General features: G+C 45.6%; 1 long non-coding RNA gene across 2 annotated transcripts; it reads left to right on the forward strand.

Moving 5' to 3' along the window:
* Positions 1–1,874: 1,874 nt before the first annotated feature.
* Positions 1,875–27,835, forward strand: LOC138831455 (uncharacterized). 2 transcript variants are annotated; one of them, XR_011373306.1, is made up of 3 exons: positions 1,875–2,165; positions 7,152–7,307; positions 26,671–27,835. It is a non-coding gene; the product is annotated as an uncharacterized lncRNA (long non-coding RNA). The 2 variants fall into 2 exon arrangements; XR_011373307.1 differs by lacking the exon at positions 1,875–2,165 and adding an exon at positions 2,370–2,685.

The raw sequence follows: 27,835 nt of genomic DNA on the forward strand, positions 1-27,835 counted from the left end.
GGTTTCTTAAGTAGTATGCTAACTAAAGGAGATAACAGAGAACTACCTTATAACTAAAAGAATAATATAGGTATTTTGGAATGATCTGGTTTTTAACAAAAAAATTTTTGGGGTGGGGGTCGGTTGTGGCACTTGAGTTCAGGGCATGTTCATTGTCCTTGGGCTTTTGTGCTCAAGATTAGCACTCTACCACTTTGAGCCACAGCTCCACTTCTGGTTTTCTGGTGGTTAGTTTCCTACTGAGGCTGTCTTTGAACCATGATCCTGAGATCTCACCCTTGAGTAGCTAGGATTACAGGTGTGACCCACTAGCACTCAGCTTGATCTGATTTTTTAATTATTATTACAATTTTTAGTAAATCTAAAAGGTCATGTGAATGGGTTTTGCATTATTTTTCCATCTGGTCTCACTCCTCTTTGTCCCCTCATGCACACAGTTTCTACTTCTTTTACAGCCTCCTGCTGTTTTTTGTGTTTATATCTGTATCTTCCATGTCTTTCTTCCAGTTTCTTTGAGTCTATAAGTGTCTTCCCTGATAAAATTGAAAGTTCTCTATAAATTCTTTGTAGGAGTTCAGGCTTGATATAAACATTTCTCTTTAGTATTTCTATTAGGTCTCTCCATGTTGGGTATATACTCTGTATTCTGTAGATACTAAATGATTGAATAAACAGATTTCAAGCTTTCACATTATACCCACCCTTCTTCCTTCCTTCATTCCTTGTCTTTTTTTTGCAAGTCCTGGGGCTTGAACTCAGGGCCTGGGCACTGTCCCTGAGCTTCTTTTGTTCAAGGATGGCACTCTACCACTTGAGCCAGAGCACCATTTTTGGCTTTTTCCGTTTTTGTGGGACTGAGGTAGCAAACCCAGGGCTTCATGTATGCTAGGCAAGTACTCTGCCACTAAGTCACATTCCCAGCCCTGAACTAATTTTTCATTTAAAAATGTACATTTACCATTTGTTCTTGCTACACATTTTTATAATGCTATTAAAACTTACATAAGAAATTACAAAATATTATTTAGAGCTTGTAAAAAGCTCTACTGTTACTAGCTTTATGTATTTTTCCATTATTTTTGTAAATGTTGGAGCAGGTTAATTCTTTTTTCTTTCCTTAAGCCTCTTTCTTTTGAAGCAATTATCCTTTTTCTAGCCAAAGTATTAGGAAACAGACAATCTTCCTTTTAAATCTAAATGACTAAACTCAAACCAATTAAGATTTCAGAGACACAAGAATCAAGGAGGTTTTAATCTCAACTTATATTTGCATTTATGACCATTGCCTCTCCAGAGGGAGAGCTGGGGAAAGTCGACCCCTACACCTTGCTTTCAGGTTGAAGACAATCGACACGGAATAGTTTAACATAAAAGGCTTTTTTTGTGTTAAACACCTTTTTGGAAAGGAGCATACAATCATTAATCAAAATCCTGCCAATTTGCATTGTTCATTGGGGAATAGGCTTTCAAAAGCCAAGGAACAAAAGAGGATTTGGTTTTCCAATCTCCCCAAAGCAGCGGCAGATTGTGAAGCAGCTAACAAGAGAAATCAGAGTACTGTACACATTATCTAGGTGTGTGTATACGAGAGAGATCGAGATCTGTTACACACTATTTATAACAGGAGCACCAACAGATGCACTGAATCCACCTGCATGCTCCCAACCCCTTTGATCTCCCCACCCCAAACTGGGATACAAAGAGGATGGGAGGAGGGGACTAGAGCGAGAGAAATGCAGCCACCTATGCAGCAGCCCCCCAGAGAAGTCCCTGGAGGTCCTGCGCCCCCCCCCAGCACTGGGGTGGGGTTTGGGGCGCCCCCAGGCTCGCCTGCTGGGGTAAAGGTGCAGGAGCTGGGTTCTGGCTTCGGTGATGTTTACTCAGTAGGCTGGCAAAAGGGCTGAGGAGCGGGAAGCTGCGCTCCCATTAGGATCAGGAGTCTCTGTGACCCGAGAACCCCCTGCGGAGCCAAGGCAGTGTGAGCATGAAGGCAGGCTTGGGGAGGAGGAGAGCCTAGTGCCGGATCACTCGTGCGCACCTTGTGCAGGTGCATCGGTGCCTCCTCCCTCTCCTTTCCCCTCCACAGCAACAGTGCATGCGCCTGTCTAGGCGAAGGCAAAGCTGAAGCGGGTGAGCTCTCCCAATCAGAGCCCGGCATTCTCCGAGTACGTATCCTGGAGCTGCCCGCACTGGGCAGCGGGAAGCGGGAAGCTAGAGGCTGGTGGCAGGCGGCGGGAGCAGAGGGCAGGCCCCATGGCTGGTGGGGGGGCGGGACGTGAGACTTGGGCATAGCCTGGAAGGCCCGAGAAAGTCCTAGGAGCTGTGTGTGAGGGAAGTTCCTTCTTTGCTCAGCCCCCAGAAGTGGGGGCTGCGGGGGGCGGGGTATTCCCCCTCCCTCTCCAGGCTCCTAGAGGCCCTCAGGTTCCAACAGTTTTCATTTGGGGCCTCCTACTCGGAGGCTGGGAGCTGCCTCTGGGGTCTAAGGACCTCTGGACCACAACGCCCCCAGAGGTAAAGGGTTCGACTGGGACGGGAGGTGTGGAGCGGAGCCGTGGGGGGAACGGGGGTCCCCGGGCTGGTTTGGGCCGCTGCGGGGCCCCATCGTTAGCCGGGACAAGCCTTCCCAGCCAGTCCTGGCCCACTGCAGCTAGATCTCGGAGGAGCATCCTAGGAAGAGAAGAGCAGGTAGGACTCCGCCTCCCCACAGTCAGCCCCTAGGGGCATAGCCACGCCATTCACTCATTCGTTCATTCCTCATCATTTGTCATTCATTTGTCAGCCTTTTGACCTTTTGGCTGATATTTCACGTTTTTAGGCCAAACTATTTTATTAGTCTATTACTCTTGAACATTTTGTGTTTGTGGTAGACTTTACTTTTTTTTTTTTTCAGGTTGTGGGGCATGAACCCTAGGCCTGGTCACTGTCCCTCAGCTCTTCAGCTCAAGGCTAGTACTCTAGCACTTGAGCCACAGAGCCAATTCCAGCGTTTTCTGCTTATGTGGTGCTTAGGAATTGAACCCCAGGGCCTCATGCATGCAAGGCAAGCGCTCTACCAATGAGCCACCTTCCCAGCCTGGAGACTTAGTTCTTGGTACTGTGTTGTGTCTTCTCCTTAGTCTCTTTATTTGAATAATTTTTTTAAATCCCCAGTGGTCCTTTCTGAGGCTTGCTTAGTGGGAGCAGAGACAGAGCACACTGGTATTTTGTTCCTCTTTTTAGTCTTCAGGATGTATTTTTTTCTTTTTTCTTTTTGTTGGCCATGATACTTGAGCTCCAGGCCAGTGCGCTGTCCCTGAGCTCTTCAGCTCAAGGCTAGGGCTTTCTACCACTTGAGCCACAATGCCACTTCTAGCCTTTTCTGTTTATGTGTTGCTGAGAAATCGAACCCAGGGCCTCATGCATGTGAGGCAAGCACTCTATGGCCAAGTCACCTTCCCAGCCCCTTCAGGATGTCTTTGTACGTTCAAAATGTCAATAATTATTTCATTATTTCTTTCCCCTTCAACAAATCACTTCAAGTTTTACCTGTTCCCTTTCTTAATCAGGAATAATGTTTTTCAGAGTTCTAGGTTAAGTAATAAAAACTGAAGGACAGGAACTTGATATGGCTGCTGGATGGGTGGGTTGGTAGTACAGAGTGATGGGAGGGGTGACTGATCAAGACTCAGTGTACAAACAAATGTACATGTAAAACTATAACCCTTTTGTAGAATCATTAGAAGATAAAAATGAAAAAAAATTAATAACAAAAACCCATTGTCTTCTTAGAATATTAGATTTCTGTGAATAGACGTTCTCGTGGTTTATTAGTATTTGCATATATTTGGATGCTGTGAATTATTTTCTCTCTGTTTAGTATATTTACCCAGAGATTCCTTAATACTGAAGTAAGGTAAATTGGCTCTATATAAGTTGAAGTATCTCCTATAGAAGAGGTTTCTAGGAAGTAGGCAGGCTAAAGCAAGTGACAAGTTCTCTTTCCTTCTTCCTTTTTTTTTTCTTTTGTCAGTTGTGGGGCTTGCACTCTGGGCTTGGGCACTGCCCCTCAAGGCGAGTACTATACCACTTGAGCTACAGCGCTACGTCTTGTTTTCTGTATGTTTATTGGAGATAAGAGTCTCATGGCCTTTCCTGACCAGGCTGGCTTTGAACTATTCAGCCTCCTGAGTAGCTAGGATTACAGGCGTGAGCCACCAGCACCTGGCTCCTTCTTCCTTTTATCTTTTTGCAAGAAGGCCTTTGAAAATTACCGTAGATTATATTATTAAAAGGTAATTTATGAAGAAGGCCTTTTGTACACATTAGTAAAAAAGATTTTTATAGAGATATCTCTATGATCAAGAGAGTTAATCATTATTGTTCTTTTCTATGTTGGTATTGGGCTTGAACTCAGGGCCTGTTGCTCTTACTTAGCTTTCTTGTTCATATATGGACCTCTACCACTTGAGCCTTGGCCCTACCTTTTTTGCTGTTTTTTTAATTGAAAGACCCCAGACTCACTGGGATGCTTTCTTCAACGGGAGGGCACCCCAAGAACCAAGACTCCAAACCAGCAGATGCAACAAGCAAGAGGATTTTATTAGGTGTTTGTGCAAACGGTCTCCCTGTCGAAGGCAGACTGGAAGCCCCGAGCAGAGGTTACAGGCACTTTTAAAGACAAAAACCACAGGATTAGCATAAGACCCCAGGCTCCCCAGGATTGGCTCAGCTCTGCACAGGAAGTTTTGTAACACTTGTTGAAAACTAGTTGGTTCCCTAAGGGGGGGGGGGAGGCTTCTCTGGAGGGGAGTCCACATAGTTACAGGCTCCCTAGTTTGCTGGGCTCACCAGATGGTCTTTATTTTGAGCCCCCTTGCTGAGAGTTTCTAAACAGGGCGTTAGAAGAACATATCTATGTTTGCAGACCCTGTCCCTGGGCCGGCCTGCATCTGGACTTTGTAACTTTTTAACTTATTTCTGGGAGGGGAAGAGTCAGTGTTAGCGCAAGCAGGTTTACAGAAGCAGAATTAGCAGTTAGCATATTAAAATGGACATGGCCCATATAGTAAAATGGACATAGCCCCAATTTCAATCTTTCATTTATTATTATTTTTTTGAGATGCAGTCTCAAAGACTTCTGACCAGGATGGTTTTAAATTTTAATTGTCCTCTTATCAGTGAGCCACCAGTGTCAGCTGAATTTTCTTGCTTTTGTTTTTTATTTTTGTTTATCAGTGAGAGTTTACCTGTCGAGAGAGATAACTGTAGTTTTCTTTCCCAGGACTTGCTGAATTAAAAAAAAAAGGGGGCATTTTAAATTGTATATTTTATTGGATTGTTAGCTTTTCAAAAAAATTTTTAGGGCTAGGAAGGTGGCTCAGTGGTAGAGCACTTGCTTTGCATCCCTGAGGCCCTGGGTTCGATTTCTCAGCACCACATAAGCAAAATGAAAAAAGATGGAAGTGGCGCTGTGGCTCAAGTGGTAGAGCACGAGCCTTGAGCTGAAGAGCTGAGGGACAGTGCCCAGGCCCAGAGTTCAGGCCCCACGACCGGAAGAGCTGGCCCTCAGCTCTTTAGCTCAAGGCTAGTGCTCTACTACTTGATCCACAGCGCCACTTCCAGCTTTTTTCATTTTGCTTATGTGGTTCTGAGGAACAGAACCCAGGGTCTCATGCATGCAAGGCAAGTGCTCTACCACTGAGCCACCTTCCCAGCCCCTTTTTGTTTTATTTCTTTTTCATGTTTTTTTTTTTTAATTTCTATTGAGGAACGCTGAATAAAAGAAACCACAAATCACCATTGGACCTTTTATTTGGGAGTGGTTTGGACTTTTCAGTTGCAATATAGTTTTACAACTATCTGGTTGGGCAGAGGGAGTAGGTGACTAATGCCTGTAATCTTAGCAATTCCTGAGGTTGAGATCTGACTCTCTTGGTTCAAATCCAGCCAGGAGACTTGTTACTCATCTACAATTAACCACTAAAACGGCTGGAAGTGCAGCTGTGTGTCAAGTGGTAGAGTGCTAACCTTGAGCCCAAAAACTCAGGCCTTGAGTTTTAGCTTCAGGACCAGAACCAACAAAACAAAACAAAAAACTTCATTAGGAGTAGCTGCTTGTTTTTTTTTTTTTTTTAAAAGAAATAGAATTATCTGTCCTGCAGTTGGGTACTACATATTCCATTTCCAAGTTCAAACATAATTTGTTATTATTTTTCCACAATTATTATTTTTTGGATAACTTTTCTTATAAAATATTAAAAGTAAATACCTGTTCTTTCAAGAAGGATCATGTTTGTGGGTTTTTTTTTTAATGTTTTCGTCATTTTTGCTTCCAATGCTTTTTTTGGTCCATTGTGGGGCTTAACCTTGGGTACTGGGTGCTGTCCCTGAACTCTTTTGGTCAAGGCTAGTGCTCTCCCTCTTTGAGCCACAGTGCTACTTCCAGTTTTTCTGGTAGTTATTTGGAGATAAAAGATTCTCATGGGACTGGGAAGTTGGCTCAATGGTAGAGTGCTTGCCTCACATGCATGAGGCCCTGGGTTTGATTCCTCAACACAACATAAGCAGAAAAAGCCAGAAGTGGCGCCATGGCTCAAGTAGTAGGGTGCTCGCTTTGAGCTGAAGAGCTGAGGGACAGCGCCCAGGCCCAGAATTCAGGCCCCACGACCAAAAAAAAAGTCACATGGACTTTGTTGCCCAGGATGGCTTTGAATTTTTATCTTCAGATCTCAGCCTCCTGATTAGCTAGGATTACAGGTGTGAGCCACCAGTGCCTGCTGCTTTATAAAAATAAACCCTTCTTTGAAAAAATCCCTTGTGGGGCTGGGAAGGTGGCTCAGTGGTAGAGCGCTTGCCTTGCATACATGAGGCCCTGGGTTCGATTCCTCAGCCCCACGTAAGCAAAAAGTAAAAAGCTGGAAGTGGTGCTGTGGCTCAGGTGGTAGAGCGCTAGCCTTGAGCTGAAAAAGCTGAGGGACAGTGTCCAGGCCCAGAGTTCAGTCCCCACGACCGGACCAAAAAAAAAAATAAATAAAAAAAAATAAAAAATCCCTTGTTTGTTATACAATAATTTAAAAAAAATTAGCAACCAGCCTATAGATCCAAAGGAAAATAATCAGTTCTTTCAGGATTCAAATATAAACTTGCTGTTGTATTGTTTATTATATTAACAGACTTTAGTCCACCTAACCTGTAACACAGACATCTTGAACAATTTCAATCGCCAATAAAGAACTATATCATTAAGAAACAGTGGGGTATTTTTAAGGAGTTGCAAGACTTACCATGAGTGTAAACTCTTCAAATAGTGCCACTGGTGATACTCAAAGGTAAGCCTCCAGTCTCTTTTTTTTAGTTGAAAAATGCTATTCGTTGCAAGGAACAAGTAATTGTGACTGTCAGAGCTAATTGGAAGAATTTTGATGGAAGCATAAAGGAAGTAAAAATATCTTGAAATGGAGCAAACAGGATGATGGCTTATAAACATAGCTCTGGGTCCAGAGATTCTATAGGGATTATTATGCTTCTTTGTGAACTTTATTAACTCTGTGTATGTGAAGTTTGTCCTGAGACTAGAGCTTTGGTTGTTCTTTTCCATTACTCTAAATCTTTTACTTGTGTCTCTGCTTATTTCCACTTGGGTTTGGCCATTATTTCATTTTGCCATAATGTCTGTGATTCTAATTTCTCTTGTTCATCTCAGTAGCCCTAATTGCTTCTGCTTAAGCATTCTTTTAGTTTTAGCTCTACTGTTAATTGCTCTTGTACTTTATCTCTCAGTTTACATTTTGAGAAGATGCATTTAATTGCATCATTTGAAGGTAGAATGAGATTTTTTTTTCTGTTGGCCATGGGGCTTGAACTCTGGGCCTGGGTGCTGTCCCTCACCTCTTCAGCTCAAGGCTAATGCTCTACCACTTGAGCCACAGCACCACTTCTAGTTTTCTGGAGGTTTATTGGAGGTAAGAGTCTCATGGACTTTCCTGCTTGGCTGGCTTTGAACCGAGATCCTCAGATCTCAGCCTCCTGAATAGCAAGGATTACAGGTGTGAGCCATCAGCGCCCAGCTTGCTTCATCTTTTTTGTATCATAGATTCCTTTATACCTTTGAGTAAGGTGATTAATTTTAGTTCATTCACCTATGGTAGGTGGAGTACAGTATTCTAAGGTATTACAAAACTGGGCCCTTGAGGAGAATTTAACTTTCTATTAAATATAGTTTTAAAAAAGGTAAGTACAGAAATTGAACCTATATATGTAGAACTTTTTTTTGTCAGTCGTGGGACTTTGAACTCTGGGCCTGGGCGCTGTCCCTCAGCTCTTCAGCTCAAGACTAGTGCTCCACCACTTGAACCACAGCACCACTTCTGTTTTTTTGGTGGTTAATTGGAGATAAGAGTGTCATGGACTTTCTTGTCTGCACTGGATTTGAACCGTGGATTCTCAGATCTCAGCCTCCTGAGTAGCTAGGATTACAGGCGTGAGCCACTGGCACCTGGCTATGTAGAACTTTTATAGTCACATAACAGAAAAATTCTGCTAAATCTAAAATAATTGGGGATTATATTCTGTATATTTAATTCTGTTTTCAAAATAATTTATTTAAAAGATATTCTAGGGCCTGGGAAGGTGGCTAAGCAGTATATTGCTTGCCTTGCATTCATGAGGCCCTGGGTTCGATTCCTCAGCACCACATAAGCAGAAAAAAGCCAGAAGTGGCGCTGGGGCTCAAATGGTAAAGTGCTAGCTTTGAACTGAAGAGCTCAGGGACAGGGCCCAGGCCCAGAGTTCAGGCCCATGACCGAAAACAAACAAACAAACAAACAAACAAACAAACAAATAAATAAATAAATAAAATCTTTTAAAAAAGATATTCTACAAGCCAGGTGCAAGTGGCTAATGTCTATTATCTTAGCTACTCAAGAGGCTGAGATCTGATAAATGTGGTTCAGAGTCAGCTTGGGAAGTCAAATCCATGAGACGTTTATTTATTTATATTCTTTATTTGTTTTAAATTTATTCTGTAAACACTGTATAGAGGAATTACAATTACATGGGCAAGATAATGAGTACATTTCTTTTTATTTTTTTGTCGGTCATGGGGCTTGAACTCTGGGCCTGGGCGCTGTCCCTCAGCTCTTCACCTCAAGGCGAGCGCTCTACCACTTGAGCTACAGTGCCACTTCCAGTTTTTTGGTGGTTTATTGGAGATAAGAGTCTCACAGTCTCTCCTGCAAGGGCTGGCTTTGAACCTCGATCCTCAGATCTCAGCCTCCTGACTAGCTAGGATTACAGGCGTGAGCCACCAGCGCCCGGCAATGAGTACATTTCTTATCAAGCATTGTAGCCTCCTCCTTTGTTTCCCCTTCCCATACCTTCCCAACCTCCCCCTACCCCGCCCAGTTAACCAGCAAAAAGCTGGAAGCAGAGGTATGGCTCAAGTAATATATTACCAGTGTGAGGAGGAGATTGCTGAGGGATGCTGAAAGGCCCTGAGTTTAAACCACAGTAATGGCAGATACAAACTGCAGAAGAATCATGAGGGTTGGGAGGGGATAGTCTTTTCTCATACTTAATTTGGCAAGGATAGATCTAGATGGTATACATGTTTGAATGTAATCCTACTTCTTAGAGTTTACTGCCAATAATATTTTGGGAAATATTTGTCCAGACTTTTTCCTACAAAAGTATTAATATATTAATGGTACAATAGTTCACATTAGTTTCATTCTTTTTTAGTTAGGAAAGGGAAAATGACTAGAAATCTTTCATATTATTAGTGGCTACAGTATTCTTCATAATTCTAGAATTTGAAAAAAAATTATTTAAACTACCAGTAACATATACATTTGTCTTTTAACAGATTCTAATTCATATCATGGAATATGTAGTATTTGTCTTCTTTCACTGGACATATTCTTGAGCTTTATCATGTTGTAGCCTGTATCAAAATGTTACTTCTTTTTTTTCTTTTTTTTTTTTGTCGGTCATGGGGCTTGAACTCTGGGCCTGGGCGCTGTCCCTCAGCTCTTCAGCTCAAGGCGAGCGCTCTACCACTTGAGCTACAGCGCCACTTCCGGTTTTCTGGTGGTTTATTGGAGATAGGAGTCTCACAGTCTTTCCTGCCCGGGCTGGCTTTGAACCGCGATCCTCAGATCTCAGCCTCCTGAGTAGCTAGGATTACAGGCGTGAGCCACCAGCGCCCGGCTAAAATGTTACTTCTTTTTATTGCTGAACATTCTATGGTATGGATATACTACATTTTGGTTATCTATTCAGTAGTTAGTAGGTGTTTGAGTTGTTTCCACTTTTTTTTTTTTTTTTTGTCAATTATGGGGCTTGAACTCTGGGCCTGAGCACTGTCCGTCAACTCTTAAGCTTGCTCTACCACTTGAGCTACAGCACCACTTTCGGTTTTCTGGTGGCTTATTGGAGATAAGAGTTTCATGGACTTTCCTACTGGGGCTGGCTTTGAACAGCGATCCTTAAATCTCAGCCTCCTGAGTAGCTAGGATTACAGGTGTGAGCCACCAGGCCTCTGCTTTGTTTCCACTTTTGACTTCTATGAACATTTGATACAATTCTTATGTCAGCAGGGGGCCTGTGGCTCACACCTGTGATCCTAGCAATTTGGGAGGCTGAGATCTGATGATCATGATTGGAAGCCAGCCTGGACAGGAAAAGCCATGAGATAACTCCAATAAGGCACCAGAAAACTGCAAGTGGAGCTGTGGCTCAAAGTGGTAGAGTTCTAGCCTTGAGCACAAAAAGCTCAGGGACAATGCCTAGGTCCTGAGTTCAAGGCCCATGACCATACCCCTCCCCCCAATCTTTATGTTGACATGTTCTTTCTCTTGTTGAGTTGATTCTTTTTTTTTTTTTTTTTTTTTTTGAGTCCAGTAGTGGGGCCTAAACTCTGGACTTGGGCGCTGTCCCTCAGCTCTTCATCTCAAGGCTAGCACTCTATCACTTGAGCCACAGTGCCACTCCTTTTTAGTCAATAAGCCTGGCATGGTGGTGCATATCTGTGATCCCATCTATGGTATAGCTTAAGTGGGAGGATGCCTGGCTTGAATGAGACTTGGAGTTTAAACAGTTCTCATTAGAGGAACTGTTATCTGTGCTGAGGTTTGAATTCAAGTCCTTATGCATGCTTAGCTGGCATTCTGCTGCTTGAGCCATGCCTCCAGACTGGCTTTTTTCTGGCTATTTTGGAGATGTTGTCTCTAGGACTTTCCTCCCCACGCTGGCTTCAAACCTTGATGATCTGGATCTTAACCTCCTGAATAGCTAGGATTTAGTGTGTGTCACTGGCACCTGGCTGGAGGGTCTCTCCCAACTCCATTGTCTGATATTTTTCAGCATTGAACACACATTGAATTATTTTCTTCAGAATGTCTACTTTTATTTCCTTTAATTATTTCTTTTCTTCCAGAAAGGCATTATAGGTTAAAATGACATATCATGGAGCCAAACTGTGAAGTATGAATTCAATTTGTCTAATATTAGTCCTGTTAAGTAGGGCAAATGACCTTATTTTCCTGATTTGTAAATCAGGGTCATAATGGTATCTCTCTAACAGGTATCTATCTAGCAGTGTTAAAAAGATTGAATTTATGAGGCTGGGACTGTGGCTTAATGGTTGAGTGTTTGCCTACCATGCATGAAGCCCTAGGTTTGATCCCTCAGCAGGTACCATATAAACGAAAAAGCCAGAAGTCGTACTGTGGTTCATGTGATAGAGTATTATCCTTGAGCAAAAGAAGCTCAGCGACAGTGCACATGCCCTGAGTTCAAGTCCTAGAACTGGCAAAGAAAGAAGATTAAATTTATATGTTTAAAATGCTTAGATGAGATTTTTCTCCCTCCCTCCCTCCCTCCCTCCCTTCCTTCTTCCTTCTTCCCTTCCTTCCCTCCCTCCCTCCCTCTCTCCTTCCCTCCCTCCCTTCCTGACTCCCTCCCTTCCTCCCTACCCTTCTGTCTCTCGTGCTTTCTTTTCTTTTCTTTTTCCATTGGTCATTGGTCATGTCTTGAACTCAGGACCTGGGAACTGTTCCTGAGCTTTTTTGTTCAAGGCCAGTACTCTACCACTTTGAGGCAGAGTTTCACTTCTAGTTTTTAGGTGGTTAATTGGAGATAAGCATCTCAGAGACCTTCCTTGTGGGGCTTGCTTTGAACTATTATTATCAGACCTCAGGCTCCTACGTAGTTAGGACTACAGAAGTGAACCACCGGTGCCTGGCTCAGATGAGTGTTTGTAAAGCAATATTGCTTTTTGTTAGCAATTTAGGTTATGGTTATTATTATTATTATTATAATTATTTGGTAGTGGGGTTTGAACTCAGGGCCTAGGTGCTGTCGTTGAGCTCTTTGCCTCAAAGCTAGTCCTCTACCACTTTAACATGGTGCCACTTTTGGCTTTTGAGTGGTTAATTGGAGATAAAAGTCTCCTGGTGACTTTTATGCCTGGGCTAACTTTGAACATGATCCTAAGATCTCAGCCTCCTAAGTAGCTAGGATTATAGGTGTGAGCCATCAGTGCCTGGTCTATAATCACATTTGATAATTCTTTCTATAGATTTTTTTTGTTTGGTCATGGGGCTTGAACTCTGGGCTTGAGAGCTGTCCCTGTGCTCTTCAGCACAAGGCAAAAGCTCTACCACTTGAGCCACAGCACCACTTCCTGTTTTCTAGTGGTTTATTGGAGATAAGAGTCTCACGGATTTACCTGCTCGGGCTGGCTTTGAACTGTGATCCTCAGATCTCAGCCTCCTGAGTAGCTAGGATTATATAAGGTGTGAGCCACCATTGCTGGGCTTCTATATCGACTTTTAACCTCAGTGGTCTTCTTCTTTTTTGTTGTTGTTGTTGTTGGTTGTGGCGCTTGAACTCTGGGCCTGGGCACTGTCCTTCAACTCTTCAGCTCAAAGCAAGCACTCTACCGCTTGAGCCACAAAAAAAAAAAAAAAAGTAGCATCTCATTTTGTGTGAGTAAACAGAGGATTTTTTTTCTTTGGCGATCATGTGGCTTGAACTCTGGGCATGGGCGCTGTCCCTCAGCTTGTCCTGTGCAAGGCTAGCAATCTACTACTTGAGCCACAGTGCCACTTCTTGTAAACTGCTGATTTGAACTGTCAGAGCAGTGCTTCCTAGCCTCAGTTTTGTGTTGGTCTCTTGTGTAAGGTGTGTAAGGACCAAGGCCTTACCCAGTATTCCCACTTCCAGCTTTTCCTGTTGTCTGTCTGTAGAGGACTTTGTGTATTTATGAGTTTTTCCTGCCAAAAGTTTTTGCTTTTGTATCTTAGTCATTCTCTGGCCTCTGAAATCTCAGTCATATGAGTGTAGCTCATGAGGACAGCCATAATGTGTGAATTTGAAGACACTGTTCTTAATGGCTTGCTCAGCGAGTAGCATCTTTTGCAGTACAGCTCCAACCAGAAGTAATGGAACGCAGAGGGAGTCTAAGATCCAGACTGTTACAGAGAGGTTATTTCTCTAGATACAGACAAATGCATCTCTTGTCTGGGACTGAGACAATGTTCATTTTACAAGCTTTTCATATGATTTTGATTCCGATGACCCATGAGCCACTGTTTTGGAAAACAGTATCATTCCCCAAAGATCGCATGTAACAAGAGGGTATCAAAGGACCTCAAAGGAATTAGGGGCTCTAGTATTTATTTAGTACCAGTTTTCTTTTTTTTTTTTTCTTTTTGTCAGTGGTGGGGCTTGAACTCTGGGCCTCATTGACCCAAACTCTTCAGCTCAAGGGTAGGGCTCTGCCACTTGAGCCACAGTGCCACTTCCCATTTTCTGGTGTTTTTTGGGAGATAAGAGTCTCATGGACTTTCCTGCTCAGGCTGACTTTGAATGGTGATCCTCAGATTTTAGCTTCCTGAGTAGCTAGGATTAAAGGTGTGAGCCACTGGCACCAGGATACTTAGTGCCTGTTAGAACTCTGGCACTGAGGGCTGGGAAGGTGGCTCAGTGGTAGAGCGCTTGCCTTGCATGCCAGAGGCCCTGGGTTCGATTCCTCAGCACCACATACGCAAAAAGAAAAAAGCCGGAAGGGGTGCTGTGGCTCAAGTGGTAGAGTGCTAGCCTTGAGCTGAAGAGCTGAGGGACAGCGCCCAGGCCCAGAGTTCAGGCCCCACGACCGGACCCCCCCCCAAAAAAAAAGAACTCTGGCACTGAATTTGGCATGCAATAATCTTGTTACTTTAACTTGTGCAGATTCCATCCAGTGTCCTTTGGCTGAATTGACTTTTTAGGAAAACATTTTTTAAATTTTTTATCTTTATTGAAAAGATGATGATCTGGGGTATACACTTACATAAGTAAGGTAATGGATACATTTGTTTTTAAATAGTGTTAACCCATCCCTATTTCTCCATGTTACCCATCCCTAGTCCCCTTCCCCACAGTTGTAAGGTTCATTTCCAACTTAGTGCCAAGTGAGTATTAATGTTGTATTACTTCATCCTTTGTCCTGCTTTTTCTGTGATTCCCTTTCTTTTCCAAAGAATGAATAAATTTATATAAAAGACACAAGGTACAGAAAACTATAAGAGGAAAAAAATAATAACTACATACAAGATATGAAAAGAGCCTCTTCTTTCTGATTCCTGGAGTTCATGTTGTTATGTTTCATTATATGTGGTCCTATGCACTTAGCAATTTGGGGTATTGAGAGCTTGTTACAGAATATCATAGACATATTGTAGTTCTTACAAATGAGGCAAACCATGGGTCATTTTTAAAATTATTGTGAAAATGCTGTACAGAGGGGTTACAATTACATGGGCAGGGTAACGAGTACATTTCTTATCAAGAATTGTTGCCTCCTCCTTTTTCCCCTTCCCATCCCTACTTACCCCCACACCCCTACTCCCCCACCCCCACACCAGCCAAAGTTGTAAAGTTCATTTTTCAACATAACGACTTGTACATATCATTGTAGCAGTGGGTCCTCCTGTATCCAGAGTTAAATGATTTGTTTTTTCCTTTCCTCTTCACAAATTATACCAACATCAAATAGAGTGAAAGCAGGGGTTATACTGTGGGGGAGGGACGTACAAAGCAATAAAGAACTCATCTTATGTAACAATCCCAAGAAAGGAAAAAAAAAAAAAACATTTGAATCCTTATCTTGGAGTCATTTTGCATAACATCAACTTTTCTGATCTTTTCTGCTCGTCTACCTCACCCCAGTTAAAATGGCTATAATCAGGAACTTTAATAACAACAGATGCTGGAGGGATGTGGACAGAAGGGAACCTTACTGCATTGTTGGTCTGGTGTAAACTTGTTCAACCACTTTGGAAAGCAGTATGGAGGTTCCTCAAAAGATTCCACATAGAGCTTCCCTATGACCCAGCAATCCCACTTTTGGGCATTTACCTAAATGATCACAAACAAGGACATTCTAAAGCTGCCATGGGTCATTTTTAAAATATATATTTATTGTAAGATACATGGGTCAATATTTAATAGAACCAGATCTCATAGACTATGAAATAATTCTCCTATAATCTATTAGTCTCAAATACCCAAGCACCTCTTTTTATTTATATAATACACATACTGAAATGAACTCCAAAGATATGGAAATAACTATCTTTTTTCTTAGTTTTTTTATTTATATGATGACTCTGTGTTCTTTACCTTATAGATAGTGTATTCACATGAACATCTGTGGAAAGGGAGGGGAGGGCATAGAATCTGAGGGAAAAGGGTGAAAAAGTGTGGCAGTGGAGTGTACTAAACATGGATGAAAGCCAACTATGCAACTCGTGGGTGCAGATAGAAGAGAGGGAATGGGAGAGGATGAGGGAAACAGATGATACTCTATGTAAGGAAATGTATTTATTACCTGGTGAATGTAAATGTAATCCCACTGTATATCACCTCTAAATTAACAAAGTAAATAAAAAATGTAACCAATTGCAAATATTAAAAGGTGGCAAAAGCAAGGTTCATTTCTGTCATCCTTGCTACTCAGGATGCTGAGATCTGAGGATCACTTTTCAAAGCCAGCCTGGGCAGGAACGTCTGTGAGACTCTTCTGCAATTAGCCACCCAAAGAAGCTGAAAGTGGAGCTGTGGACTGAGTGGTAGAGCACTAGTCTTGAACACAAAAGCTCAGGAACAGCACCCATGCCCTGAATTCATGGCTCAGAACTCACACACACACACACACACACACACACACACACACACACACACACACACACACACACACACACACACACACACACAACATGGCAAGAAGTGTATCATTAGATTTTTTGGTGGGGCCACCACCCTGCTTTGACCATTTCATGGTCTCTTCAGGCTCCTGCTCTTCACCTCTTTGGACACTAGGTGGCAGTGCTCCCCCATAATAACCCAATGGCACCAAAGTTTAGGGGCTTTTCTGAAGTCTCTCCAGGTGGTTTGCTCATCCTTACATCACCCAGATATAGCAAGAATCCTGTCAAGATGGCTTAGTAAGAATCTCACCATCAAAACATGATTCACTTTAATATCTTCTTAAAGAAGATTTTTGAAGTTCTGTGCTAAGAGGAGCAAAGACCAAATATATTTCCATCTACCACCCGTCAATTCATCCATCCATCATCCATCTATCTACCCATCCATCCCTCATCCATCTCTCCACCATCTGTCCATCCACCCATCCATCCATCATTAATCCAATCCCATTTACTCATCAGTCATCCATAATCCATTCACCCATCCAATATCTACACATCATCCATCCACCCACCCAATCTATCCATCTATCATCCATGCTCATCCATCCACAATCCACCCATCCATCCATTCACCCACTCAATTCATCTATCATCCATCTTTCTACCCTCCATCCCTTATCCTCTTTACCATCCGTTCATGCATCAATTCATCCTCCATCTGTCCACAATCCATCCATCCATCCATCCATCCATCCATCCATCCATCCATCCATCCATCCATCCATCCATCCAAACTTGGAGCATTTCTTTTTCTCAGAAAAGTGCTATATGAATTTATTTTTTAGGTATAATATGTTAAAGATTCGTGTCATTTAGGAGAGAGCGTGTTGAACACTTCACATCCTCCGGGGAGATAATTGGTATCTCTCTAGGGACTGGTGGGGTGAAGGCTGGGGATGGTGGCAGGAAGCACTGGCACACCAGCAACAGTTTTAATTAAGTTTTTTTTTTTTTTTGGTCAGTTGTGGGGCTTGAACTCTGGGCATGGGGATTGTCCTTCAGCTATTCAGCTCAAGGTGAGCACTCTACCACTTGAGCTACAGCACCACTTCTGGCTTCCTGTTGTTTCATTGGAGTTAAGAGCTCACGGACTTTCCTGCCCGGACTGGCTTTGAAACGTGATCCTCAGATCTCAGCTTCCTGATTGGCTAGAATGGAAAGCTTGAACCACCAGTGCCCAGCTGCTATAGATACTTTTTCAGAAAGTCCTTGCAATTTTGCCCAGTGTCAGCCTCCGACTGAGATCCTTCTACCTATGTCTTCTCTGTAAATGGGATGACAGGTGTGCCCTGATGTGCTCAGCCCCTCTCCCCTTTTGCAGATGGGTTTCAGGAAGGAATCTAGACTCACTGCAGTCATGTCCTTGGCATGACCTTAACTAAGCTCTGCTTATCTTGCACCTCTGAATTTGGATTCACCATCCAGCCTTCTCTTCCCAGAGAGGTTGTTCTGTGAGGCTAGGTGAACCCTTAGGGGTTTGTTTATCCATGAGGAGTGCTGAGCTCCAGGTCACAGCACTGATCTCTAGGTGTATAGGTCCTGTCCTTGCTGGAGTTAGAGTAACACCATCTTGTAGCAAGTCATTACTTAGCTGTTGGACCAGGTGAACTGCAGCACACAAGACCTCCTTCCCTTGGCTGGATCCTGGGTGACAGCAAGCAGGGTGCAAGCAGGCCATCCCATATTCCACCTGCAGCTACTCTGCGGGCTTGACACTAGGTGGTGCTCTGACCTAGATTCTGTTAAAGACAGAGTCACAGGAGAATTTAGGGGTAGTAGTATATGTGTGTCTGTCTTCCAGGGTCCTCGTGATGACTCTCTGGGTGGTACAGGCTAGGGGCTCATAGCTGTCTCCTGCTCTGTAAGTAACCCCTACTAAGACGTCCAGTCTGCCCCTTTGGACCCAGCTCACAGGCCCCCAGCTCTGTGCAGAGCTTCCCAGGAAGTTCACACCACGGTCTGCCCTTCCACTGGCAATGCATACAGGGCCTTGGGCTTACCTGGATGGCCTTCCAAGTGGCTCTGTCCCGGGGCATCCTGAGGATCTGCTGAAGGTCAAACCCCCTGCCCAAGCTCAGGGCTACTCTCTGACTCACCAGGCTCCCTGGGAGAGAGACTGGCTGCCTCAGACCAGGCAGGCCCCAGGTTGTGGCCATGGCAGGGGGAAGGACCCAGCCACAGGGTAGAGGCCTGTGCTGCCTTCTTCACTGATGCCCCGAACACCTGGCTTCACCATTGCCTCTGGCCCAGCCCCATTTCCTCTGGGTGTTGTCCTGTCCCCTTTCTTCACCTTTGTGGTGGCACAAAACCATTCTTCCCGTCACCAGCATCACCAGTGAGGGGCATGTGACCTAAGCCCAGCCAATCACAGCACTCCAGCCCCTCTCAAGAGTGATTGGGGACTGGGAAGGTGGCTCAGTGGTAGAGTACTTGCCTAGCCTGCATGAGCCCTGGGTTCCATTCCTCAGCACCACATAAACAAACAAACAATAAAAAGAGTGGTCCAGGAGGTGGGTGTGTGCCCAAGAGGAGCCAATAAGAATGCCTCTGCAGACCCAAGGTGGGCCAATGGGAATACCTCTTGTTCACCCATGGAGGGCCAATGGGCATTTCTCCTGCAGACCCAAGGAGGACCAATGGGAATGCTTCCTGCAGACCCAAGGAGGGCCAGTGGAAATGCCTCTGCAGACTCCAAAGCTCCTGCAAAGACAGTCTGGGATTCCAAACTGCTTGGTCCATGCTTGCCACGAGTCAGACCAGTGGCAGTTGGTGTCATGGCTGAGGTTTGAAGGTGGGAACTGAATCCCAAGTGAGGAGAGTGGGTCTGTGGTGTGGATTAATGGAACAGAGTTGGTCAGGTATGGCAGGAGGGCTCCTGAGGTTGAGGTTCACCTAGGTCCTGCTCTCTGATCTGGCATCTTCTGCCATGGCCTGGTGCAGCAAGTTTGCCCTTGACCTTGAATGCTGGAGAAAGAAACTTCCATGTCTTCTAAACCAGCCCACCTCATGTATCATCATGGTAGCTCGAACCACAGGAAACAGTCCCCAGCATCCGTAAGGGAAGTGTAGATAATGTGAACATAGAGCTGTAAAAAACCCTGGGGGAATCTCTGTCCAAGGGAGACTGGAGGAGAGGGAAGAAGACTGCTTTGTTCTCTGCCAAGCTCAGGCTGGACTTTCGGGGCCAGCACTCCTCTCCAAGGGTGGTCTGTGGAGCCATGGAACCTTCCAGCAGGGCTGGTGACAGTGGCCTTTAGATCCCCCCTCAGCTGAGGTCCTCTGGTGCCTGGGGGATGGGCCCCAGCTGCTTGACATCCTGGGAAATCTCAGCCTGCACTCAAATCCTAATTTATATCGCTGGGAAGGTAATTTATGCACTCATGTAAATTCCTTTTTACTGCTGAGTTTTGAGTAACAGGTGTGTAATTATTTCCAGCTTGCCTTTCAAGACAATTCTAAACCGCGGGCTGTTAAGACCTTAATATTCTTCAGGGTTGCCAGGGATGGTATTTTTCCTGGATCAAATTCATCCCCCCTGTTGGGGCTGACATTATTGGGTTACAAATTTTGCTTCAGGAGGCTGGAAGGCTTAGCCGTGCGTGTGCGTGTGCGTGTGCGTGTGCGTGTGTGGGTGGGTGTGTGTGTGGGTGTGGGTGTGTGTGTGTGTGTGGGTAGGTGGGTGGGTGGGTGGGTGGGTGGGTGTGTGGGTGTGGGTGTGTGGGTGGAACAGCCAAGGCTGGCCCTGGCCCTGTGTGTATTGCTATTTTTTATTTTTGCAGCCTGGTCTCTTCTTTATTGAGTCATGGATATTCCTTGCAGACCTACTATGAGCACAGTTCTACGAGGATTGTGTAACAAGTGCAGCAGCTAATGAACCTTAGGGAAGATTAGTTGTGGGCACAGAGGGATGGGGACGAGTCCTGAGGCTTGAACTCAGCGCCTGGGCACTGTCCCTGCAGCTCCTAGCCTGGCTGACCCTGGCTGATGTCTTGGCCTTGGGCTTCAGGGTTCTCAGCTGATAGTTGAAATGATATGGGCCCAGACAGTTGGCGTCCAGCCCTGCCCCGCTTCCCAGGAGCAGTGGGGCATGGGGCGTAGATGCTTGCCAAGGCAGCCCAGCTGGCTTCCAGACACCAGCTCTGCGGTGGGCTGGGCGTGGGCCACAAGACCCAGGTGCCCCTTGGGGAGTCTGGGCAAGGCCTGAGTCCCAGTCCCGAAAAGGCCCAGGGCTGACAGCTTGGCCAGCAGCCCCACACCATGGGCAGGCAGTGGAACCTGTAAGAGGCACGGCCTAGAGGCGGAAGTGATGGTATTGGAAAAGTGGCCTAGAGACCCCATGCATTTGAGTCGTGGCCTAGAGGGAGGAAGTAAGAGCATTGGGGTCTAGAGAAGAAAGTAAGGCCATAGGGGTGTGGCCTAGAGAAGGAAGGCTAATGGGGGCGTGGTCCACAGGGAGGAAGTGAGGTCATTGAAACTTGGCCGGGCAGGGGCTGTTAGGGGCCTGGCCCTGCTTTTCCTCTGTCTGTCTCCAGTGGGGGTGAAGCCATTTTGCCCCACCTGGTGATCTCCACCAGGTGTTCTACCCCTCCACAACCCAAAGCAACAGGGCCAAGTGGGCCAGAACAAAAAGAAACCTTTCATCCTGTAGGCCAATTGCCTCAGGTCTTATGTTACAGATGGGAGAATGAGGAGCACATGGGATAGCATTGGATCAGGGTGTGTTTTGGGATACACACATACAACATGCAAGCACACGCAAACACATGTATGCACACACAAGCATGCACACATGCACATGAGCATATATACATCCATATACACATGTGCACAGACACAAACACACATACAGTTCATGCACACACATGTACACACACGGAGGCTTGTTTCCTCCCGCCCCTCCCCCCATTTCCATGTTTCCCTTCAGCTCCTTGTCGGTTGCATTATCAGGAACTGCTTGATAAAGGAACTCTGTTGGATGATGACAAAAATTGATTTCCAATTCCCTGCAGAATGAGTTCATCATCACAGTGGCACGAGCAATTTAGCTTAGACTCCAGGCCTGCCTGGGATTATAGCTCACACTGACAAGTCAAGCCCCTGGAGGGTTTTCCTGTGAAGCCCCAGGAGGATTTTGACAGGGAGGGGAAAGAGACATTCTCAGAGGGGTTTGTGTGGGGGTGTGGCCAGAAGGGCATTGCTGCTTCAGGGCCCCTCTGAGGCCACTGGTGGGAAGTAGTCTCCCAGGCTGCCTTCCATGGAGCTGTGGGAAGTTGAGTCCTGCTCAGCTTGATCACTCAAATGTGCAGCTGAGAGAGAAAGGATCAGTTTCTTCGGTATAGGAAGCCCTCAGATGGTGTCCGTGGAGGGTTAAAGGAGGTTTTCAGGAGTTTGGGAAGTGGCCTGCATGGCCTGGGCCACTGACTATGACAGGCCAGCTGATTGGTTGAGACCCCATCTCAAAGATAATTGGAGTGAAGAGAGCTTGGGTGTGGCATGAGGCCCTAAGTACAACCTCAGTATGGCCCGCAAAACATTTCAGACAAGCCCATTTAAATGTGTGTGTGTGTGTGTGTGTGTGTGTGTGTGTGTGTGTGTGTGTGTGTGTGTGTGTGATTCTGCTCGCCCTGGTGCCCTGTAATCCTAGCTATGCAGGAGGCTGAGATCTGAGGATCGAAGTTCGAAGCCATCCTGGGCAAGTAAATCCATGAAGTTCTTATCTCCAAATAACCACCTAAAAGCCAGAAGTGAAGCTGTGGCTCAGGTGGTAGAACACTAACCTTGAGCAAAAAAAGTGAAGGGATAGCACCCAGGCTCTGAGTTCAAGCCCAAGGACCAGCCAAAAAGAAAAAAGAAAAATGACTAATTCTCATTGTGCATCAAGTGACAGTTGCTTCAAAGCCACTTTTGTTGGGCCCACAAATGAACTAAAAGTGGGGGCAGAGTCTCATACCTCTAACTCATGTTGTATGTGTCTCTGCTCTGAACCATTTTTCCAGCCATTGCTTTGCAATCACTTTAGGGTTCAGGAAGGACCAGACAAATTGATAATTTGACAAGGGATGAAGCCACCACTGAGGGCCAGCAGAGCTCCTCAGGACAGATCACCCCACAGGACACAGGATATGCTCATCCTGACCAGCTGAGACAGCCATCATGCCTCTCCAGAATCCACCAGAAACAAGGACCAGAATGATCACCACCTAGGCCACACAGGGACTGGTGGCCATTTTAACTTGGCATACCTTTGTCCTCAAGTCTCCTTATTTTTTATTTTTTGCCAGTCTTGGGGCTTGAACTCAGGGCCTGGGCACTGTCCTGGAGCTTCTTTTGCTAGTGTACTATAACTTGAGCCACAGCACTGCTTTTGTTTTTTTCTGTGTATGTGGTACTGAGGAATCAAGCCCAGGGCTTCATGCATGCTAGGCAAGCACCCTACCACTAAGCCACATTCCCAGCCAAAGTCTCCTTATTTAACTGAAGGCAAATGTCTGTACCCCAAAAATAGCTGATGATGTGCCCAAGCTGTTTTCCACCCCATCGCCACCATGGAAGAATTGTCCTTTACATGCCCCTCACCGTGTCCCTTTATTTGGAGTGGAGCTCTTGTGGTTTGGATCTGGGGTGTAAAACACTGGTTTCCAGAGGACAGCTAGCCCAAACCAATCAATGGGTGGGTGGATGGATTGGTGGTGATAGGCTCCCATCTTAGTAGCCAAGGTAGTGTGGTTGTGCCACCTTATTTGCACTGATTAGGTAGATGCATGATTGGAGATTACCACATAAATAGATACTATGATTGTAGCACCCAACATTCAACAGTTGGTACTCCATGTAACAAACTCCCTGCCCATGATGCAGGGGGTGAACATCTGCTTGGATCCCTCCCATCCTGCCACATGTGCCGAGCTCTGGGGGCAGTGAGCAGTGAGCAGTGTCAGTGTCTGTCTATGTCTCAGGAGAGCCAAATTCCTAACTCCACCACCCTAGTGGCTGGAATTGCAAAATTACAGGATATATGCATATATATCTACATATATATGTATGTGCCATATACATATTTATGTATATATATACACATATATATGTGCGTATTTGAGCTTCAGTTTGTGGGAACAGCCAAGACCAGTTACTGGATGATGGAAGAGTTGTGTTGGGGGCAGGGCACCTATGGCACCTTCTTTGTCCTGTGGCCAGATATTCCCAGGGGCTGAGACCCCTACTGGGCTGTCACTTGGAGCCACTGCTGGTCTCCTTCCCATGGGGGATTCTGCAGGATGTTGTGCCCCTGTGTATGTACGTAGGGATGGCAGTCATGCTGTGGTCTCCTGCCACTCATTTATGCTCCTCTGGAGCCTCCTTTCCCAGTGTGGAGAGCCTGAGAGAACTCGTTGAAGTCAAAGGCACTTGGACTAATGGCATAATTGCTCTCTGAAACCATTTGCAAAGTAATTATTGACTATTTTTAGGTTGATCTAGCTTTTTTTTTTTTTTATCCCCACTAAGTAATGAAGCTTTGCTTGGGGTGATGGGGTGGGGAGCAATCATATACACACACACAGTTAGACAGAACAGAGGTCCACTCTTTGCCACCGTTTTCTTTTCTACCTGCTTTAATGCAATAGCAGAGATGAAACAGCACCCTCCCCGCCCCCCCAGCCCCAAGCCAGCGGGTGAGTGAATGGGCCCCTGGAGACCTCTGTGTTCTTAGCCCTGCTAAGGGACATTTTTGGTATTAAGATGCACTTTCAAGAAACAGCAGCTGGAGAACTTGCTGAGACTGGCAGTTCCTGTAAGGACAGGAGGTCCTTGAGGCCCCGAGGTTAGAGTAATGAAACCCAGGAATTTTCCAAGTTGCTCTCTTGAGACTCTCCCTCCCCCACCAGGGGGCTTCCTTCTTCCTCTACTCCCCATCCTTCTATGCCCTGAAATCCTGTCCTTCATTTGCTCGCTGCTCACAGCAAGCTAATGGAGACACATAGTACAGTATTCACATTTAAAACATAGTTATTAGTGCTCCATTAGGATAAATGAGGTCTGTGGAAAACCAGCCCATGCATTTCGGTGTCTGCTTAGTGTATCCATTGTGCCCGGATGGGGTCCTCGGAGCCACTGCCCGGGGAGAAGGGGTGAGCTCTGCCCAGAAGAAACTCCATGTGCAGGGGTTGGTGATGGGAACCAGGGTCACACAGGGGGGCTGAGACTGGGGTGAGCTTGGTGGTCAGAGCCCATGGCCGCAAACAGCTATCAAGGAAGATGGTCACCTTTTGGGGAATCAGAAGTGCTCTGACTGACCCATGGCAGTGGGTCAGGAGTTAGGAGAGTGTGGCCATGGAGTGACAGTGGGTATAGATTCTGGAGCACCGTGGCCATGGCAGTTGGTAGGCATCATCCTTCACAATGACCAGCAGGGCCCTGGCTCCTCACATCCGAAGAGCCAGGTGCAGCTGCTCATCACCTGACCCCTCTTGAGACCATGGATCACCACCTGACCTCTCCTAAGACCACGAACTGTCAGTCCACTTCTGAAGCCACCTTTGGCCAGTTCTGAACGTACTGGTGACCAGGCCCTGCTTTGCCTCTGCTTGCCTCCTCTCCTCCCGCCCTGATTCTTTCTGTTGAACCTAAAGCAAACATCTCTCTCCAAAGATGGCCGAAGACATACAGAAGAGCTGTCATTATCCATTACCTGACACAGACATCCCTTTTCTGCCCTTCGCTACATGTCTTTATTTGGCTCAGAGGAACTAGTGGCCCTATGGAATGTGGGGCTCCTGGTGCTGTGGTTGGGGGGCCCTGACTCTGGTTTAAGCACTGTGTGACCTTGGGAGATCCAGGGTCCAAAGTGACCTTCATACTTTATCCTTTCTCCTCCCTGGGAGCTCACGGAGCCGCTTGCTGATGGTGCTAGAATGGGCTCAGCCTGTCTCACTGCTTATGGTGACCCATCCTGAGGAAGAGGGGGGGGAGGCAGGTCTGTGCTTGATAGCACTCACCAGAAATCCTAGCACTTGCAAGGCTGAGGCAGGAAGATCAAGAGTTCTAGGACAGTCTGGGCTACTTATGAAAGTCTGAAACATCCTTCTGTCAGGGAGTCAGCTGAGCCTGCCTCTGGTCTGAACTATACAGGATCCCTCAGTCACTGGAGCTTTCCTCCTCCTCCTCACCTCCCTTCTCCTGCTCTTTGTCCTCTTCCTCTTCTTCCTCCTTCTTTGTGCCAGTCCTGGTGCTTGAACACAAGGCCTGGGTGCTGCCCCTTAGTTATTTTTTTTTCATTTGGTCAAGGATGATGCTCTACCACTTGAGGCACAGTTCTACTTTCAGCTTTTTGGTGGTTAATTAGAGATAAGTGTCTCATGGACTTTCCTGCCTGGGCTGGCTTCAAACCGTGATCCTCATATTAAAGCCTGCTGAGTAGCTGGGATTACAGGTGTGAGTCACAGGTGCCCTGGCTGTGTTTTGACATCTTAATGGAGTTGGTAGAAGGGTACTAACTACTTTTTCTTCTGATTTCTGAGTTTGACACTTTTAATATTCATTAAAAATGATACGATTTCCTTGTTTCTGCATCTCTCCTGCCTCAGGGGGTCTATTTGCATTTGTAAAGTTCCAGAGTCCTTGGCAGGTTTCTTCCATTTGGAAATAAGGTGCCAGGACCGTTGTTGCCCTATGTAAGTCCCACATGTAGCCTCAGCTCTGAGTTATGACTCAACAGCTCCATAAGGAGTAGAAACAATTTATAATGATGAGATTTATCATGGAGATAAATGGCTACCACTTGTTAATGGTGAGATTGATTGCTGTAAAATTTATCTGCTCAGTGTCTTTTGTTAGTAAGGCCAGGGAGATTGCACAACTCTTAATCCCTTCTCAAAAAATCAAGCTGTCCCCTATCCTCAGTGAGGAGCCCAGGGGAGATGTCCAGGAAGAACATACATCGATCAAGACTTTCCAAGGGTACCTTAAGTTATTATTATTATATTGTGGTGGTACTAGGATTTGAACAGGGCCTCGCCTGCTCAGCAGATGCTCTACTTGAGCCATGTCCCAGTTCTTACTGCTTAGGTTAAGGATGGGGTGTTTACTTTTGAAATAGGGTCTCATGTTGCCAGGGCTGGTGTGAACTTCCTATTTGTATGATACTCCCACATGCATAGCTGCCACTACAACCTGCTTATTGATTGCAATTGTGTGTGTGTGTGTGTATCTGAGCTAGCTTTAAATTGTGAGCCTCCTGATCCCTGTTTTTCAAGTAGGAGCCAGATCCCACCCAGCTGTGACATCCTGGATGGATGAACCCATTGGTAGAGTCAGAGCCCTCACAATCCAATCACTTATCAAGGCCCTGCCTCCTGACAGTTCATTCAGCTATGATGTCTGGTGGATGAGCCCATAGGTGGAATCAGAACCTCTATGACCCAATCATTTCTCTCATCTCCAGATGGCAGCAAGCTTTCAACCCAGGAGCCTTTGGACCCTATTCATGCTTCCCAGATGAAGAAGATGACATAAAGGGATGGCAGAGATGTCTGGTTGCAGTCCTAATGCACCAGTTGATCAAATTAAGAGGACAACAGAGATAGGGACTCAGAGCTCTAAACCCAAGGAGTGGAAGGATCTATCCTGGAACCATCCACTAACAGATTTTGGCTGAGTGAGAAGTTAATGTCTGCAGTGCCTAGCTGCTTTTATTGGGGATAGAATCATGCATTTGGGGCTGTAACGGAGGTGGGGGGACCTATGGAAGATGAGGCATAGAAAACATTCCACCTGCACATTGCAAAGTTCGGGCCAATGGCTCCTCTTTCTCCTCTCACTGAGAGTCAGCCTTTGGATGGTCGGCTGGGGAAGGAATATCCAGTGTCACCAAAAGGCCAGAAAATCCCCAAGCCAAATCTCCTCTATCAGGTTGATTATTTTTCTTCCCATAACTAGTAGCAGGTATTTGGCTGTGTCCATTAAAAGCCATTTCATGTTCCCTTGACAAAGGAGATTTTTATTTAGTGCTGTAAGATCAATAATGAAGCATCTCATGTGAACTATTAAAATGGGAAATGTTTGCTGGGCTGACAATTGTGCTATCAATACATACCGAGTAATACATTGAGGACAGCCAAATGGACCAATAGCTCTTATGGAAAAGGCTTAGCAGGGCACCCTGGCTGGGACGCAGCTGCCGTGCTGGCCTTCGGGGCTGCATTTGGAAGAGTCCTCCATAGATCCCCAGCAGTCCTCCATCTCAAGTGGGGTGGGACATGGCTTTGGCTGCCTGAGCTGCTCACACGCATGTTTTCCATGTGGTGGAGAGCTGTGTAGAATAGACTCCTCTCCTTGCCTTCTCAGGGAGGCCTAGAGCAGTTTCACTCTGGACTGCAGTGTCCATCTTGGCCCATGCCCCTAGACATGATGTCCTGCCTTCCTGCCCCTGTGCTCAGTGCCTGGGACTCCAGACCTGCAGACCCTCTGCCCCCTAACTTCCCACCAGTCTGTCATTGACTTGCCTCTGAATCTATAGGTTTTGTCTCCTAATTCTTAATAAAATGTTTCCAGGACTTTTCCTCCACTTCTGTCTACTGAACACCATTTTTTGTAAACCCTCTTCTCTA

This window comes from Dipodomys merriami, unplaced genomic scaffold (assembly GCF_024711535.1).
Source record: "Dipodomys merriami isolate MVZ:Mamm:240054 unplaced genomic scaffold, mDipMer1.0.p SCAF_1970, whole genome shotgun sequence".
Taxonomy (NCBI): domain Eukaryota; kingdom Metazoa; phylum Chordata; class Mammalia; order Rodentia; family Heteromyidae; genus Dipodomys; species Dipodomys merriami.